The sequence below is a fragment of the Coffea eugenioides genome, chromosome 11 (assembly GCF_003713205.1).
Source record: "Coffea eugenioides isolate CCC68of chromosome 11, Ceug_1.0, whole genome shotgun sequence".
NCBI classification, from domain to species: Eukaryota; Viridiplantae; Streptophyta; class Magnoliopsida; order Gentianales; family Rubiaceae; genus Coffea; species Coffea eugenioides.
Genome location: NC_040045.1, coordinates 35902955 through 35920043, shown reverse-complemented (window position 1 = coordinate 35920043; position 17089 = coordinate 35902955). Strand labels below are relative to the sequence as shown.

Here is a 17089-nt window from a genome sequence, read left to right as displayed (position 1 = left end):
AGCGCTATAGCTTTGAAGGTCGTTTCATAGCTTGCCAAATGTCCTAGTGCTCTAACAGCTACCCTTTGCTCTAACCTGGGTCATCTTTCCTCTAACAAGCTCCAATAATGGTGGTATAATTAAAGCTCCAACAGCTTTGACAGCATACTCGACATTGTTTATCGTGTAGGAACCAATAATATGGCTCATCTACTCGGCATTCATCTTATAAACAGTATGTGGCCGAATTTTTTTTTTTTTTTAACAATTTGACTGGCTGTCGGGAACAGCTTTTGCAGTCTTTGTCAGGTGAGCTACTTTGTCTGAATTGCATTGAAGCCCTTCGAATTTTTTTTTTTTACAATTTGACTGGCTACCGGGCAAAGAGTGCCCGGCAGCCAACTTTTCAGACTTTGTCAGGTGCCGGGCTGACACAGCCCGGCACCCATGTGTTTTTTATAAAAAAAAAAAAAAAATTTTGGTGTCAGGTGCCGGGCTGACACAGCCCGGCACCCATATATTTATACCGGACTCCTGTCAGAACCGCAAGTGTCCCATTTTTTATTTTTTGAGCAATAATCGAAGGAATTAGCCCCTTACCATGCATAACTTGGTTTTATCTATGTGTCGATATGATGATAATTTTGTTCTAACATTTTAGTGAAGCAGGGAAATGCAGTTAATACATTCAGCTCGAATGGGACAAAATTTCCACCGGTATATGGAAAGACTGCTTCAATGATATTTTCCGCACTATTTTAGTCATTGGAATCCCCAGTCCCCGCCACCTTTCCCTGATTCACTACTCCAAACAGCCGCCATTACTTTCCCCTAGTTTTTACAATCCATCAACTTAACGAAATAATGGGGCGCATGTATTTGTTAGAAACAACAGGAGAGATGGGTAAGGTCTATCTTACAAGACGAAAATCCAATTTTTTTTAAAAAATATTATTAAACTGTAGTAGGGCAAATACACGCATGACACGTGTCAGCTCGGCAGGCCGCACGCTTCAGGTCGGCGATATAGGCCTTGTGTGTTGCTCGCTGCAGACCGGCATAAGCGGGCCAGCTCGGCCGTAACAGCCGCCTCTCCCTATAGTGGGTCTCGTGGGCCGCCGCCTCTGAACTATTAGGGGCCGTCATGCCAAACCCTAATAAGACTTCGAACCCTAAGGGACTTTGACTCCAATAAGGAAACTACTACCCGGTCAAGCCTATAAATATAGCACTAAAGGACTACACAAGGTACGTGAAAAACAGCACTCGTGCTCATTACTCTGCTCAGAAAACTTTACTAATTTAATCATCGGAGTTATCCCGGGGACTTTAGTCCCGCTGTTCCACTTCCTTCGCAGGGTTCATAGCTCATTCATCAGACATCGTTCCCAACTATCCCCGATCAGCTCTGCTCGGACCAGATTTTTGGCAGTCGCATCAATTGGCGCCGTCTGTGGGAACACGTATTTCTTCTTTGCGAATCATGCCAAGGACTAGGTCTCAAAGAAACGTTGATGGATCTAAGGGGAACGGGGGAAGCAGTCCTCAAAACCCCACGCGGGGTCCGACTTCGGGAGACGAAGGCGCAGGGCTTTCCCGGATCCCTCCTGAGCAATTGGTTCAGGCGGTGGCAGGGAACCTGCCGACTTTCGAAGCAATCGTGAATTACCTTAAGGGGCAGGCAGGAGGTCATCCTGGCCAGGGGCCAAAGAATCCAGGTGAAGGGCTGTCCGAATCAAGGACTGGGAGCCCTAATCCCCAGCTCAAGCGAGTGCGCCGGGAGCTCACGCCGGTTGATGTTGTAGAACCGTCTCACAAGCACTCCAGAACCGAGCATCCGGAGCTCTTCCGGAAGTATTCTAAGGAGGAACTCTCACCACGGAAGGAACAGCTCCAGGTGCAGGACGAGCTGGACCTGCTTTTAGATCCAGAGGCGGATAGGTATATCGCCTCCCCTTTCGTCCCTGACATCGAGAACTACCCGCTACCTGCGAAGTTCAAAATACCAAGTATGAAGTCTTACGATGCGACCACGGATCCGGAGGATCACTTGTTTGCCTTCATGACCCAAATGCACCTGCAAACTGCTGCGGATGCGGTCAGGTGCAAGACCTTTCCAATGTTTTTGGAGGGTAAGGCGCGTCAATGGTTCCAGGGACTTCCTCCCAGGTCCATCCGGTCCTTTGCCCAGCTCGCGCGGCTGTTCGCGGCCCAGTTCGTTTCATCACGAGCCTTCTCCAAGAGCACGGCACATCTGATGACTATCCAGCAAAGGCCTGAGGAGTCCTTGCGCGAATACATGGTGCACTTCAATAACGAGTCCCTTCAGGTTCGAGATCGTGATGACAAGGTGGTCATGGCTGCCTTCATTAATGGGCTGCGGAAGCAGAAGCTCTAAACCGAGCTCGTGGAGAGACCTCCGAAGTCCGTTCGAAAAATGCTAGACCGAGCTCATGAGAAGGCCAATGCGGAGGAGGCCAATCGCCTTAAGAGTTCACAAGAAAGATTAAGGGATGACAAGCGCATGAGGGGCACCGACCAGGTGGTTGCACGACCTGGCCAAGGAAGGAAGAACGCTTATGACCTCCCCAGGAGCCGCCCTATGGGAGGAGACAAGCCCTGGACTAGCCTCACGGCACCTCGAGCTCGGGTACTTCTAAAATTTTGAATCATTTTGATTCAAAAAATTTGGATGGCGAAGATTGCTTTTGATTGAGATGTTCAGGCTGATCAGACAGTGATAAGCTATAGACCTGGAGGTGGAAGCTGAGGTGGCAGCAGACTGATTGGTCCTCATTTTGAACCCTCTTCAATCAATAACAATGATGCCAGTTCTTCTAATCTCCTTTTTTCCAGCCTCATGGCAGCGCCCGCTCCACTCTCCTCGTTCATGTCTAATTGTCATCTATTTAAAAATTACATATCAGGTCTTGGGTTTTGTGGTTTCTGTCTATGTTTACCTCAATTATCTAGCTGTTCATTGCTTCAAGATTGGATTTTTGGTATGTAAAAGTACTGGTTTTTTCGTTTGTTTTTTCTGGGCTTATCGAGTTTTAGTTAGTATGTTAAATTTTTGATGAATTTATGCCTAGTTCTTAGATAATTTGGTGAACAGATTAGAAAATTTTGGGATTTTTATGGTTTGGTGTGTAAGTGAAGCTGTTTGGTGCTGATTCTGTATTTCGTTTTGTAGATTTTAGTTTAGTTTTGGGTTTAGTGCTAATTTTTTGGTTTTGCATTTTTAAGAAAAAGTTTTACAGCTGATTATGGAAGTTTGAGTCTTGTTCTTGCTGGTTTTGATTGTTAAATTTTTGAATTTTGAGGTTTGGCGGACTTACTAGTGCAGGAAACATGGTAGCAGTTGTGTTATTGGAAATTAACATGGCCAGTTGTACGTGTGAAAAAATGTATAATCACATAGATATGTGCACAATGTATTTGTGGAAATTTGTTTTCTGCTTAATGTTTGGCAGGATATTTGTTTTTAAGAATGTCATTTTTCATTTTCTGCATTATGTTAGGCAAGGTATTTTTTTCCAAGGATGTTGTTTTGTGCATTATGTTCGGCAAGGAATTTGTTTTCCAAGAAGCATGTGTTTTCGCCTCTGTATCAAGTAAAACAGATAATGTGGTTGGATCATGGAAATCTTGTTCATTTATGTGTATGGAACCTTTCTTTTAGCACAGTTGAAGATGTGTTTATACGTAAATGACAGTTCTAAGGTGATTAAAAATTCTTGATTTTTGCAGCAGCACTGGGATGCAAGCCATTTATGTAGCTTATTGGCTTCTCTTCTTGCTTGAGAATAGTCTTGATTTGAGAAAGATGATATTGATTCCTTGATGAAGCTGATATTAATGTGCTTAGCTGGAGTTTTACGGGCCAAAATTTAATTGTTGAGTTCTCAACTTATTTTTTTCATTCCTCAAAATCAGTGTTTTCTCCTCAGACAATTTGGTTTGGGTACTCGATTCTTTTCTGAAAACATTCTTGGGGTGCTAATTATGGTATGCCCCTCTGTAATTCCTCTGCTTTCTTTGCTGGATAAAACCACACAGCTTTTGTTTCTCAACAGCGTGTATTGCTATTGATATATCATTGTATGTAGTTACCCTTGCCGAGCCTGTGAGGGAACTGATTAAAATGTTCCTAATTCTTGGTAGTGCATTTAAGATGTGTATCTGCTGTAAATATGGAGATAACATGAGTAGGCTTCAGGTGGGTGTTTAACGAGTATCTTGTAGCCCATAAATTGCCCTACATACATGAAAGCTCCAGTAGATTGTTTTAAGGAGTAAAAAATGATGCTCCTTTTGAGGCCTGGCCTCCTCAAAATTGTGGTTTTCGTTTTCCTTATAATGATGAATATTGAGATCGCCGTGCTGTCTATCTAATCGCCACCTGCCACTCTGTATGCACTTGATTTCGTTACGACTTGGTGGTGAACAGCTGTGATCTCACTTTTTTACTTTTGCATCCAAGGATAGTTTGCAAAGGACTCTGCATGCATTTGAATTATTTTCTATTTTAAAATGGGGCAGTTGCATGGAACTTCTGCACCATTGGTTGAATATATAATGATATGTGATGTTTATTTTTTTCCGGTCGAAATGTTAAACCAACTTAATGCCCTAGTTTTTAGGTTGTAATGGACTTAGCAACCATTTTGTTAATTGCATAATCATGTAATACTCAATACTCAATCGTCACCCTTGTTTGTTAGGTCCATATTCTTACTTGTTCCATTGGGCTATTTTTGCTCTAGCTGATTTTTCCAATCTGTTCTTAATTTTCTATTGTATACTGGAGACACTCTCTTTGGGGTAGGGAACATATTCAATATACCAGGGACCAGCTGCTGCAGTTGGGAGAAGTATTCTGACAGGTGCCGAACCTGTGCAATAATAATAAATAAAACCTAACTACAACCCAAAGCAGTCAATAATCAATTCGAGTACTGGAGCAGGGACTCTAGGTGTGCAATGGGTTACTTGATTCACCCTGTTCCTGAAGAGTTTGCTTAATCCGATATACCTGAATTAATTATTTAACTGAATTCACTAACTAGTAGATAGTGGTAAGCAGAGTCGTCTCCTCAGGGACTGGAGAGAAATTTATTTCTTTCTGAATCAAGACAAATGGGGGTTTTCACGATTAAATGCTGAAAATAAAGTAACTGCAGAAAATAATTAATTTAAAGAAATAATTAAGAGAAACTCTAGCCAAGGGTATACTTCAGAAATGGTTCATGCAACTGATCATCGATTCACAGATAATTCCAACTTTTATTAATAGATTGGTTATAGTTGTCTAGCACGTGCTAAACAACCAACCTTTCCTTAATTTATCGATAGTTAAGGTACGACCGTTAGCTATTTCTCTAATCCAAAAACAACCTTAGGTACGACCATAGGATTTAAGTTCTAGATTGCATTAATAATTAGAAAGGCCCAATCCTAATTAACAAACACGCTACGAGGGTTTGTTTAAACTAGATCACATGCTCCCCTGACATAAACCCAATTACGCCAGTTGCTACTAAGATAGAGTTAACGAACAATTACGGATTCAATTACCTCTATTTAGCAAAATAGCCTAGATTAATAATTAATTATTGCGCACTAATCAATCATACATAAGGTTATAACAATTAAAATCAGGGAACATATAAATACTAATAAATGAAGAAAATAATTAAAAACGGTTTAGATCTCACAGTAATCGTAGAACCAATTCGTCAGTTGATCCCTCGGCTAGAATTAGGGGCTTAGTTTCCCATTAGTGGAGAATAGGCCGCGCGTGGAGAATTGGGAAAGATTTGCAGGTCAATTTTCCCTTGTTTCGGTCAATGCCAGGGGAAAGCACAAGGAAGCTTTATTGCTACCAGTTTCCCCCAAAGCGTATGAATACACTAATCTCACGTTTCTTTCCAATTCCAATCGGAATTGAGTAAAGAGTCAGGCCCACAAGGTCCACAATAGCGGCTGCTTTTTTATTCCTTTCTTCCCTCACAAAACGTACGAAGGATTGCCTTGCTTGTTTTCTTCATTCAATTTAATTGAGTCAATGGAGAATAGCCGATTGCTCAAGTCAACAGAAGATGGAAAAAAAGTAATAACGCAAAAGTCAATAATGGAGGCTTTTTTTTTTGTCTCTTGCTTTTCCCCTCAAAGCTGCGGCCAGCCTTCCCAAAAATAAGTAAAAACTCCCCTCTAACCTAAGCCGCGTGAGAGATAAATATAATCCCCCCATTAATCGAAAAATTGTTACTTGTCTTTTTTTTAAATTGCAGCCAGACTCCCTAAAAATATATTAAAATAAAATCTATTACAGTTAGGTCTCTTCTGCTCCTCAAGCGGGCCCCACGTTCGATGAATCTTCTAAAAATTGAATTTAAGCACTTTTCAGCAACCATTCCTGCAATTAAGCACCCAGAACAAAATATCAGTAGAATCCACCCAATTAAGGAAAATATTTAATCAATTAATTGCGTAATAATGCCCAAAATACCCGATAAAATACATCCTATCATATTCTTACCACATTGTTCCTTTGTTTTATTCTCAGTAATAAATATTCGGTTGGAGTTTGAAATATTTCAAAGTGTTGACAATGGCGAAATAGGTTTTACATTAAATACATCTTGTGTATTTAAGATGAGTATTGATCATTTGTCCCAGTATCAATCTTGATACTTGTGAAAATTGTATGATACAACTCAGTCACTTTCAGGTGAAGTGGTATACAATTTATGTCGTCTGTTGTACACTTGAATAGGATTGGATTTTTTATTTTAGCTAGATTAGATAGTAACTATTCTGTTCATGGTAGGAAGAAGCATAGTTCAGAAATTTGTTCTTTTATTTATCTGGCAGATTATCTACCAGACTAGCATATCTGTTGTTTACTTGATTGTGATTCACGGTTAAGAATCAAGACTCTTTTCTTTTGCTATTGAACTTCTTCATGTGAACTGTCTCGGACTGTGAAAATGTGTGTAGTTAGCCACCAGAAAAGGATGATTTTTGAAACTTCTGTTAAAGCTTTGAATGTATCTGATTGGGCTGTTTATCTTGGGGGTGGTCAGCATTGCAGAAAACATTCTGAAAGTCAAAAGAGAAGTTGAAGCTGAATTTTTTGGTGAAGATCCAAGCTGGAGTCACGTGGGAATCCTCTTGTCCTGTTATTGCCCTGGTTCTTTTTATAAACTCTTGTAGCTGTATTTTTGTTAGAAGTTCTTGTCATCTCTTAAGCTATCTCTCTTTGGAGCAGAAAGCATTAACAGAAGCCAACGATGCAAAAGTTGAAGATAATACATTGTTTAAAGATGGTCAAGATGAAGAGGCATTGTCTAAGTATGATATTGCTTTACCAGCTGTGTCCAGTATATCCAAATCTGTTGAATTACGGTCAGTATGCCATACAAATCATGCTGCATGTTAAATAAACTGGTAAGCTTTCATCTTGCTGAGTTGATACATGGCAAAATTGTACTTTTTGCATGTATTTCTTGAAAAGTTGCTCTTTAACTTTCTCTATATCTATGAGTTGGAATGCAGTTTTGAATGTTGTAATTGATTAGTATGGGTTGATCTTGGGTATCATTTGGCTGAGTAGTAAAACATAAAGATTGTGTTATAAAAAACTCTCTCTGCGAGAGCATTTGATGGAACTTGAGGCAAATTCTAAAAATAATATTGTAATAAAACATGTACATAGTTCATGTCTGAAACAAAGACTTTTTTTTTTTTTTTGTTAAAGAGACAAGTGGATATTATTGCAACTGCATTGTTGTGAAAATTGTGAATGTTTAATTTAGTCTTTTTACATGATTATAGGTTTCCTTGAAGTTTCTTGACTGGTGACATTGTTATCTAGATATGGTCACATGAAGGCTGAATTTGAGTTATTATAAAGAAGATATATTGGCTCTGATAGTGATAAACGGCTAATACTCATTTTGTCTACACCTCTTCTTGCCAGATCTAAATAGACCTCGCTTTTATTATTGTTCCAATTACATTGGACAGCTGATAGATTTGAATCTTGACGAGTAGGAAAGTTGGCCATGGCAACGTGCTATGCCTTAATCTGTATGTAATCTCCTTAATGTGTCAATGGTGAACATGGAAGAAAGTCTGTTAGCTATGTCCAAATAAGGTTCCTCGAAGATCTGTTTTCATCAATCTGAGCTGTATCCCTTTCAATTTGATTTGAACTATCAAATTTGGATATCAATTCTCTTCAGCTCATAGGGGCAGACAAGATGTGCTTATCCTTAATCTTTGGAGAAGCGAAGGTACTTATCTTAGTATTTAGAATTTTTCCTAAAACTATAATTTGTTGTCCATTAACAAGATGTACTTATCCTTTATCTTTGGAGAAGAGAAGGTACTTATCTTAGTATTTAGAATTTTTCCTAAAGCTATAATTTGTTGTCCATTAAAGTATTCTTTTCCCATTCTTTTCCCTGTGTTGGAGAGGACCCATACACTTAGCCTCCTCACTAAGCATCTTGGTGGTGGTTGCCGTTACAGCAGCCTCCATTATCTGTTGCTAATACCTGTTGGCTGATTGGCAAATAACTCCTAATGTGATATCATTATTTATATGCATTGTTATACATATGTCATGCATTGGTAAGTTTTTGACTGGATTTTGATGAAGTTCTTTTTGGTGGTTTGTTTTACAGAAAAAAAATATGATGATGGTATTAAAGAATGCACAAAAGCATTGGAGCTAAACCTTAACTACATAAGTGTTTTGCTAAGAAGAGCAGAGGTGTATGAAAAGTTGTAACAATTTGAAGAGACTATAGCAGGTATGTCGGTGTAAGAATTTGAATATTTTACTGTCATTGAGCAGCTGCTGGCAACTTCTAGCACAAACTTGTGCTTATAAGAAGACTAATCTATGATTTGTGGTGGCTTTATTATATGTGTAATGGCTGCAATCTTGCTTGTTCTCTCTCTCTCTCTCTCTCTCTCTGTCTCTCTCTCTTTCTCACACACACAAAAGCACACACACACGCAAAGCCAATGGCATTCATTAATCTTCTCATATAGTCCATATGGCTTTTCACAATTTATTGTTTCCTATGCTGGTGTTCATTACAATATGCAGATATGACAAAGGTTTTGGAAGTTGACCCATCATATGATCAAGCTAGAAGACAGATTGTTCGCTTGAAGCCATTAGCAGATGAAAAACGTCAAAAGATGAAGGAAGAAATGATTGTTGACCATTGGTGGTATGAACTTCTTTGGGTAGTTGCTGTTAAATGATTCTTTTTTGCTCTTCACGTGTAAATATAGGAATGCTTCATTTTTGCAAAAGAAAATGTGTTCTAGGGGAGAAGAGTGGAGGAGGAGGAGAGGATCTGGAATTTTTGCAAAAGTAAAAGGAGCTAGTGTGAGCTGAGGTGGCTAGTGCATTCGGAAGATTCTGGAGGAAGGGGAAGGTTAATGTGAGCAGATAAAGCTTTGCTTCAGGTGCTGCTAAAGAATAGATGCTTGTGGAAGTGGACAAACGATTACTGAGATTAGCAAAAGGATGGTTTAAGGGAAATGTAAGCACTTCCATATATGTGAACTAGAGTGAAGGTATTTCTTATGGTATGTGTTACTGTGCTTGTGCAATTGAGCGTGCTTTTGTCTGCTTTTCCTTCATAACATTTAGTGCCTGAACAAATTGCATTTAGTTAAGCTGAGGTAGTTCAAGAATGAACTACATTTGTTTCTGTCATCATATCCTGTGATGCGTGTTGAAGTGATGGACTCATTTTGTAGTGAAGTATTTGCAAATTATTAATAGCCTGGCAGTGCTTGAAGTTGTAGAGGGCGAATTTGTTCAAGCTGTTCATGGTTTATCTTTGCTGCATTTGGAGATCATGATTAAATGAGAATAGATTCTTGTACTTTCCTGAACCCAAGGTGTAGATTTTGGAAACCATACTATGCTGATAGAACAACTCCAATCCTTTTGTTTATGTTTTTATTGAACTTCTGATCTTGGTTTGTCTGCATATTTTCAACACGCCTTGTGCAGTTGAGTCACTTTTTCTGAGTTCATTGGCAGCCAACATTATTGTTTGTGACTTTATTCTTACATTCTATGGGTTATATCTGCTTCTCCTATTCCTTTTTCCCTATTTGGCACCTCAAGCAAGGAGAGTTCATTTTGTTGAACCCTGGACAATTGCAGCAAAATCTGCTTAACTTTGTCTGCTTTACTTTGATACGGTTGATGGTGAAAGTATTTTAGGGTATCAATTATTTCCAGTTTATATGTGTGTTCAATTGCATATGATGATATCTCTCACGAAGTTGAATTGTTTACCTTTTGATCAGGTAAGCTGAGGGAAATTGGAAATTGCAATTCTGGTCAATTTGGAATGAGCGCTGACAATTTCAAAGCTGTGAAAGATCCAAACACTGGTTCATATTCTATTCCATTTCAGTGCTAATATCTTTTACAAACTTCACATATATTCTTTAGTTTCTGGAGCTATGGATCAAATGGACTGAAATCTTAAAGAGGATGAAGCACGTTTCCTCACAGTGTTGATCTCAGTCGTATGATTATGTTTTTACATATAACTTGAGAAAAAGAAATTGATGTGGTTTTTTGCCATAATATGTTATAAACAGACTTAAAGTTTCACTTTACTGGAAGTTTCTTATAGTTGCTTTAGTACTTTCCATTTCTTCGTGGTGTTGTCCATGGTTTTGATACTGTTTTGGAGGGCATCTGAAGGTGCAGCATAATTTATGCTATCAACGTCTTTGTCATGATCTGTTCGGAGAGTAGCATAGAAATGTAGAACCTTGCACGCAAACAGGGAGAGAGTCCACCTCCTCTTCCCACCCATCCCAAAAAAGGGTAAATTCTGACTAGATATCATATCATAGCCACACTAAAAGTGTGTAAGCTCGGATGAACACTGAAATGGTCTGGTTACTCCGTAATTTTCATGAACTCTGGGGGTGTTTGTTGGTTGCATGATTTTTGGGCGGCTTGGGGATATGTGGGCGCAGACAGCCTCATTGAATCGGGTGCACACTCCTTCCTTTGCCTTCTCTCTCTCTTCCTTGCTCTTAATTTCAATCCTTGCTCTCTTCTAATTACCACTTTCTTTCCTGCTCTTCTAATTACCGGACCAATTTCTCCCCTTCGCTTGCTTACACCTTGCAGCACAACTCAGGAATCAAGGTAAATCTCTCTCTTCTCCTAGTCACCATCCCTCCTTCCTCCTTCCTCCAGACTCCAGCCCACCACCCTTGCCGCCCCTTGCTATGTTTGTTACCAGCTTTTGTTTCGTGAGATTCGGTTGGACTTGGTTTTTGGAGCTTAATCCCCTCTCATTCCTCTTCCTCTTCTTTGCTTACATAAAATTCTCTCTCTCTCTCTACTACAATGAAATCGTTTATGCTTTTTTTTCTTGTGGATTTTATTTCAGTAGGTTTCCATAAATCAATTTGTACTTTTTTCTTTTTTGCCAACAGTTAATTCTTGAAAAATTGAAACTTGCGGAAGAAAGGCAAATGGAAGGAAGGGACTCACTTTGGTATCTCTGAACAGGTTTATATCAATCACTTTGCCTTACAATTGTCCAAGGTTAAAGGAATTTAGTTTCTTATATTGCAGTTACGAGTACAATGATATATGATGACGTAGTTATATATGGGGCTGTTGATAAAACCATAAAAGTGGGTAAGGCAAACTGCAGTTTAAGCCAAACAATTTAACTGCTTTCAAACATTGTATTCGCCTCAATTAATATACTTGATGAGTAGCTTCAAATTTTTTTTTTTTGGGGTCAAACGGCTCTAAGTTGCTTCATTTGTATATTGTATAGGTATTGTATAAAGCTTCAGTGGCTGCTTTGCTTTATTAGGGTCTAAAGTTGAAGTGGATGTTGCATCATGAGTTTAATGGTCCAATTAAATTTCTTAATTTAAGATTAAATCGTTGCTGGATGTTTATATCTTCTACACCCAAAGGCTGCAAATATTTAGTTTTCAAAATTTTCAAACATATACTCTGATGTACTATAAAATTTACGATTGTTAGTACCTGATCATTGTTGATGTATGTGAAGAATATTTTCTTGAAGTTTGAGCATAAAAGTTAATCTTGATTTCTTGGGCTTTTGGTCAATAGAGATTGCACTGACGTGGGCTTGAGTTAAATAGGCATCGATTTCTTTCCTCCACCTGTATCCCACGTGCAATTATAAACATCACTTTGAAGGTCTATTTTCGGTTTTCTACTTATGTTCCAGAATTCTGTCCTCTCATTCGCAGCTCTTCTTCTTTCTTTGACTTACCCTTCTTCTCGCCTGCTCTCATATACTTAAAACTCACAGTTCTTTTTTGGTCTTTCAAGTACAAACCAGGCACTTTGCTTCTTAATTCTTTTCATGGACAGATGATTTTCTCATAATTTATTTACATCCCAAGTTAAGTGGTTATTTATTGCAGTGAATTGCCTTTTGTGACAATATTTTTTGGATTCAATCCTTTAATAAATCAGGTGGTTGACTACAAGGTCTCTTTCTGCATGATTAAAATACATACAAATACCAATAAACTCTTGACAATGGAAAGACGTAACTGACGAGAGGTACTGAGGGAGAGGTTGGAAAGAGGAAGCTCTATTGAATATTCCACCCAATTTGTAGATTGTAAGTGCCATGTGGCAGCCCCAGGCTCGAGTTGATTATGTTGGTGTCACTGAACCTCCATGGCCTTCCTCCTTGTGAAGCTAATGCTATTGAATCTTCTCTCTTTTGGTTTTGGTCATTGATTTCAATTTGAACTGTGTTTTTTAGGTAATGTTTTGGTATTTATGCTTTATTTTGTTCAAAATGGAAACTTTGAAATGATCTTTGCTACAACCTAAAATATTTTGGGGTCGGGATTATCCAGGAATTTAACCCTTTTCATATGAGTTCAATTTGAGGGAATTTAACTATACATTCCATGCTTATTGTTCAACCTGCTTTGATGTATACTTCATTTATAATATGGGAGAGCTGCATTACCCAGCTATTCCACTTTGGATTGGGCAAGGATGAATGGACAGTTGATAAAAGCCATTTCTCCACGAGTTATGGAAACATATTGATATGCAGCATTACGGTATCTAGGTACTCCTAAGAACGCTTTTCATGTCCCATATGCAGTTTTGTGCTCTTGATCTCATTTTATTATGGCCCAACCTGCAATTCTATTTTGTTTTAAAATTGAGTCAACATAGTCCAGTTATAGTGTAAATGAGAGCCATTTTGGGGCTGTTTTATTACCATTTCAATGAGATAGTGGAGTTAGTCTTGAGTTGGTAGGAGCTATTGGATATCCTTGCCTTTCAATGTTGGACATTGATTTTGTTTGTTAAGTCCGTTAAAACTTAAAACAGAGCATCAAGCTCTCCTGCTTATAGCAATTCCTTACTTATTTTAGTGCCTCTGTTTTCCATCTTCTACAGCCTTCTATCTTGTTTCTTTGAGGAGACTACCGATGTATTTCTTTCCAAGAAAACATGCAACTCTAAACTCTCTTTCCTGCAGCAAAAGAAAAAGACAACTTAGATATCTAGAGAAAAGATTATTATTGGGAATTGAGAAGTTTACCACCCTCTGCTGCAATCTCCTCTCTGAGATATCGGTGAATATCTACATTCCTCTCTCATCCCTCTTGAATATGCTGGAATATAGCAAACCATTTAGGTTTTTGATCTATTTCAGTCATTGTATTTTCTCTATGTATTCAGTAGCTTCAGTTACTCAGTTAAATCGGCTTTTGGTAATATTCATTTGATTGTGTATTAGGTCCAGTAAAGAATGCTATTGGTGTAAGGATGATTAAATCGAAATCTTTGTGTCGCTTTCATGTTCTTAGTATCATTAGTAATAATTTTTTGTCCTAATAGACTTTACGAATCCTGTTTTTCTCACTCGATTCAGCCATTAATGTCCTTTTGCACTAATTTTGATATTTTAGCTTGAGGTAATTTTGTGCATCGCCTTCCTGTTCATTTTAACTTGATTTTGCTTAGTCCTTTAATGAGATAAATATTTCTAGCAACACTGGAGTTAGTCAAGCACGCAAGAAGTTTATGTGAAAAGTAAACTATTGCAACATCTCATTTATTGTTACTTCCTTTTCTTGGATATATTATTTCATGTTACTCTATTGGTTTACTGATTTGAACTTGATATTTAGTTGTAAATCATTTATAGTCTTTCCTTGTGAATCCGCTTTTACTTGATTTCATTTACTAGGAACATTAACTTTGCAAGTATGCAGGATTCATAAGAAGAATTTAGCGTCAATTAGGATTATACTCTGGACTTACTCTTAAGGCTTTTCCGTGTTCTCTGAGTTAGTTTAGAACTTTATTTAGTTTCTAAGGCATGTAATTTTACTTCTATAGAGTAACTTGACATTTGTATTTGTTTTAATGCCACGGATACGTGGGAATATCTTAAGTGGTTTTTGGTGTTTCTGATTTCTTATGTTACTGGCCTGCAACAGTTTGAACTTTTTTTTTTGTTTAAATAAATATTAAATTGCTTATCTTAGTTCTTTGATGTATAGACGAAATTTTAACATTGGATGAGTTTGTGCAAATACTTCTTCATTGAAGCATTGGCTTTTGTTGAGGTTGTTTAAAAAACAAGGCTATCGCACTACCCAAATCTGTCCAATTGGAAGCTCGAATCGGTCAAGTTCTTGGCAGGAAGTAAATTCCCGTTAACTTCACTAAAGTGTATCTCTAGAATTAACTTCAATGTAACAACAGTTAAGGTTTGCTTATGATATTTTGTGCAGCTATGTACATCGTGATTTCGTATTACTAAGTTTGCTTTCCTTTATACTATTTGTTTATCGCAATGAATTTTCCTGCATGCTTGTTGATTAAAATTCTCTGTTTCTGGTAAACAAATGAACCTCCACATGCTTTTCTTGTCCAAATTGAGTACATGATACTAATATTCTGTAATTTACCTTGGCTCCCTTCTGTTTAAGTAGCTGTAATCCATGATGTCATACCTAATGTGTTGTCCTTTCAATGCTTCCTCCAGCCTAAAACGTTAAGACCTCATGAACACGTGTATAGTTGTCTTCAAAATTGGACAATATATTGGCCATCAGGTCTGGATGGCATTGTACTTAGAATAACATATGACGATGTTATTTGAAGCTTTTGAACTTCCTTTAGTAGTGCTGGGATACCTGTAAAACTCATATCAGGCTGTTTTCAGTTATCTAATCTTGTTAAGGCTATCATATTGTCTAGAAGATTGAGATTTCCATCCAAATGTTAGGATGATTTTGGAAGCACACGTGATGTTGGAGGTTATATCAAAAAGCTACAAATTTTTGTTAGGATGATTTTCATGATTACATGACCATATAAATGTATTTTCACAAAAATTGATTCCGTCCCTACCCTTGACTTGATCTTTAATTCGTGAAACAGAGTTAAGGCTTCTGGGATCCCTTCTGATGAGAAAGTGAAGTTTGCATATGCAATCAACATAAGAAAGCTAGTCAAGCCACCACTACCAGCAGGATACTGGGGAATTCTGACCAAGGCTGAAGACCATGTCGATCAACCGATATATAAAACAGCAGAATTGATCAACAAGAGCAAATACAATGTATCTGATGAATATGTTCGATCATTTATCGATTTTCAGGAGCTAAATTATCATGAAGGGACCACAGTAGGAGCAAAGGTGAGTGGAATTACTGATTGGAGACACTTAGGCCATTCCACAGTGGACTTTGGTTGGGGAGGTCCTGTTACAGTTTTTCCTCTGTCAAGAAACCTACTTGGAAGCGTTGAGCCCCGTTTCTTTTTGCCCTATTCTTCAGCAAATGAAGGGGAAAAGGATGGTTGTAAACTTTCTGTGTGTTTGCAAGAACATGCTGTTTCAGGTTTCAAAGAAGACATGAATAAGTTGAAGAATTTAGAGCCTGGATTCCTTTGAATGAAGGGTTTCTTGTTATCTTTGTCTATGTTCCCGTCAAATTGAAGAGGTTTCAACTTGGTGAAATTGGCAAAACCTTATAAGGGTCTTTGGACAAATGGACCTTTTGCCTCAAACATTTTCATTTTTGGTTCCCGCAACAAAATAATGGGAGTTGAAGGCGAACAAATTTTTAGTGTAATGTCTAGTTATAATTCAAAAGTCAACAGGTCTAAATACTCTCTCTGCAATTAGACATTAGATCAACATAATGCAAATTTTAACAAGTAAAGCTACTCGCATGTATGGCTGCGGGACTGAAATCCTGATATCATACCAATTAAGAAACGTGTTGATGACACATGATTTGGGTCAGTAAAGTATTGAGAGAAGCAATCAAACAATCAGAAAGACAGTCGGAATTGCAAGTTCAAGTTCCCAATAGGCAAAAGCCACAGAAATTAGTAATCAGATTCCAAGAATCATAAAACCCCCAAAACTCAGCAGCCAAATTAATTCATTAGCATCAATCAAATCAAATGTAACCCTAATCAGGTAAGAACAAACTAAAACAAAAGCAACCCACAAAAATTCATTCAAATCCAACTTCAAGAATCTACACCAGTAACTCTAGACAATTTTTCAAAGGAAAAGGGAGGGAAAAAAACTAATAAGAGACTATCATACCTCTGGAAATACTTAAGGAGTCTTCACCCTTGTTAGAGATGCTGTTGCAGGAACGGGGATGAGATGTCGCTAGATTGGTTTGCCGAAGAAGGGATTGGTTTGCCTATGAGATGTCGCTGGAGATCGTCTTTTATCGCTGCCGCAGAAGGGATCGTCTTTTATCGATGGTTTTCCGTTGAAGGCTGTGAAAGAAGTCTGATTTTACTAAAGGAATCGGTGTAACTTATTTTTCATCAGAAATCATTTTCCCAAATTAAATTGCGTCCAAACAGTGGAATGTTTGGAAAAAATGTTTTCCGTCCAATTAAACGGACCTTACTCCTGTATATTCGAGCCGGAATTGATTAAAAGCTATTATCACTTTACTTTACCGTACCATTAAATCAATTTAACGAGTTAAAGACCTTTAATCATGTATATTTTCCCGCAACTGGAGCTAGGAT

General features: G+C 38.1%; 1 long non-coding RNA gene and 1 other non-coding gene across 4 annotated transcripts; both read left to right on the top strand.

Moving 5' to 3' along the window:
• Positions 1-4146: 4146 nt before the first annotated feature.
• Positions 4147-4249, top strand: LOC113754606. Its single transcript, XR_003465287.1, has one exon. It is a non-coding gene; the product is annotated as a small nucleolar RNA snoR103 (small nucleolar RNA).
• A 3510-nt stretch (positions 4250-7759) lies between these two features.
• Positions 7760-15998, top strand: LOC113754542. Of its 3 annotated transcripts, none has more exons than XR_003465224.1 (7): positions 7760-8279; positions 8673-8801; positions 9104-9230; positions 9331-9548; positions 10330-11191; positions 11485-11560; positions 15467-15998. It is a non-coding gene; the product is annotated as an uncharacterized LOC113754542 (long non-coding RNA). The 3 variants fall into 3 exon arrangements; XR_003465225.1 differs by adding an exon at positions 13030-13130 and having other exon boundaries at positions 9104-9548; XR_003465223.1 differs by having other exon boundaries at positions 9104-9548.
• Positions 15999-17089: the final 1091 nt, after the last annotated feature.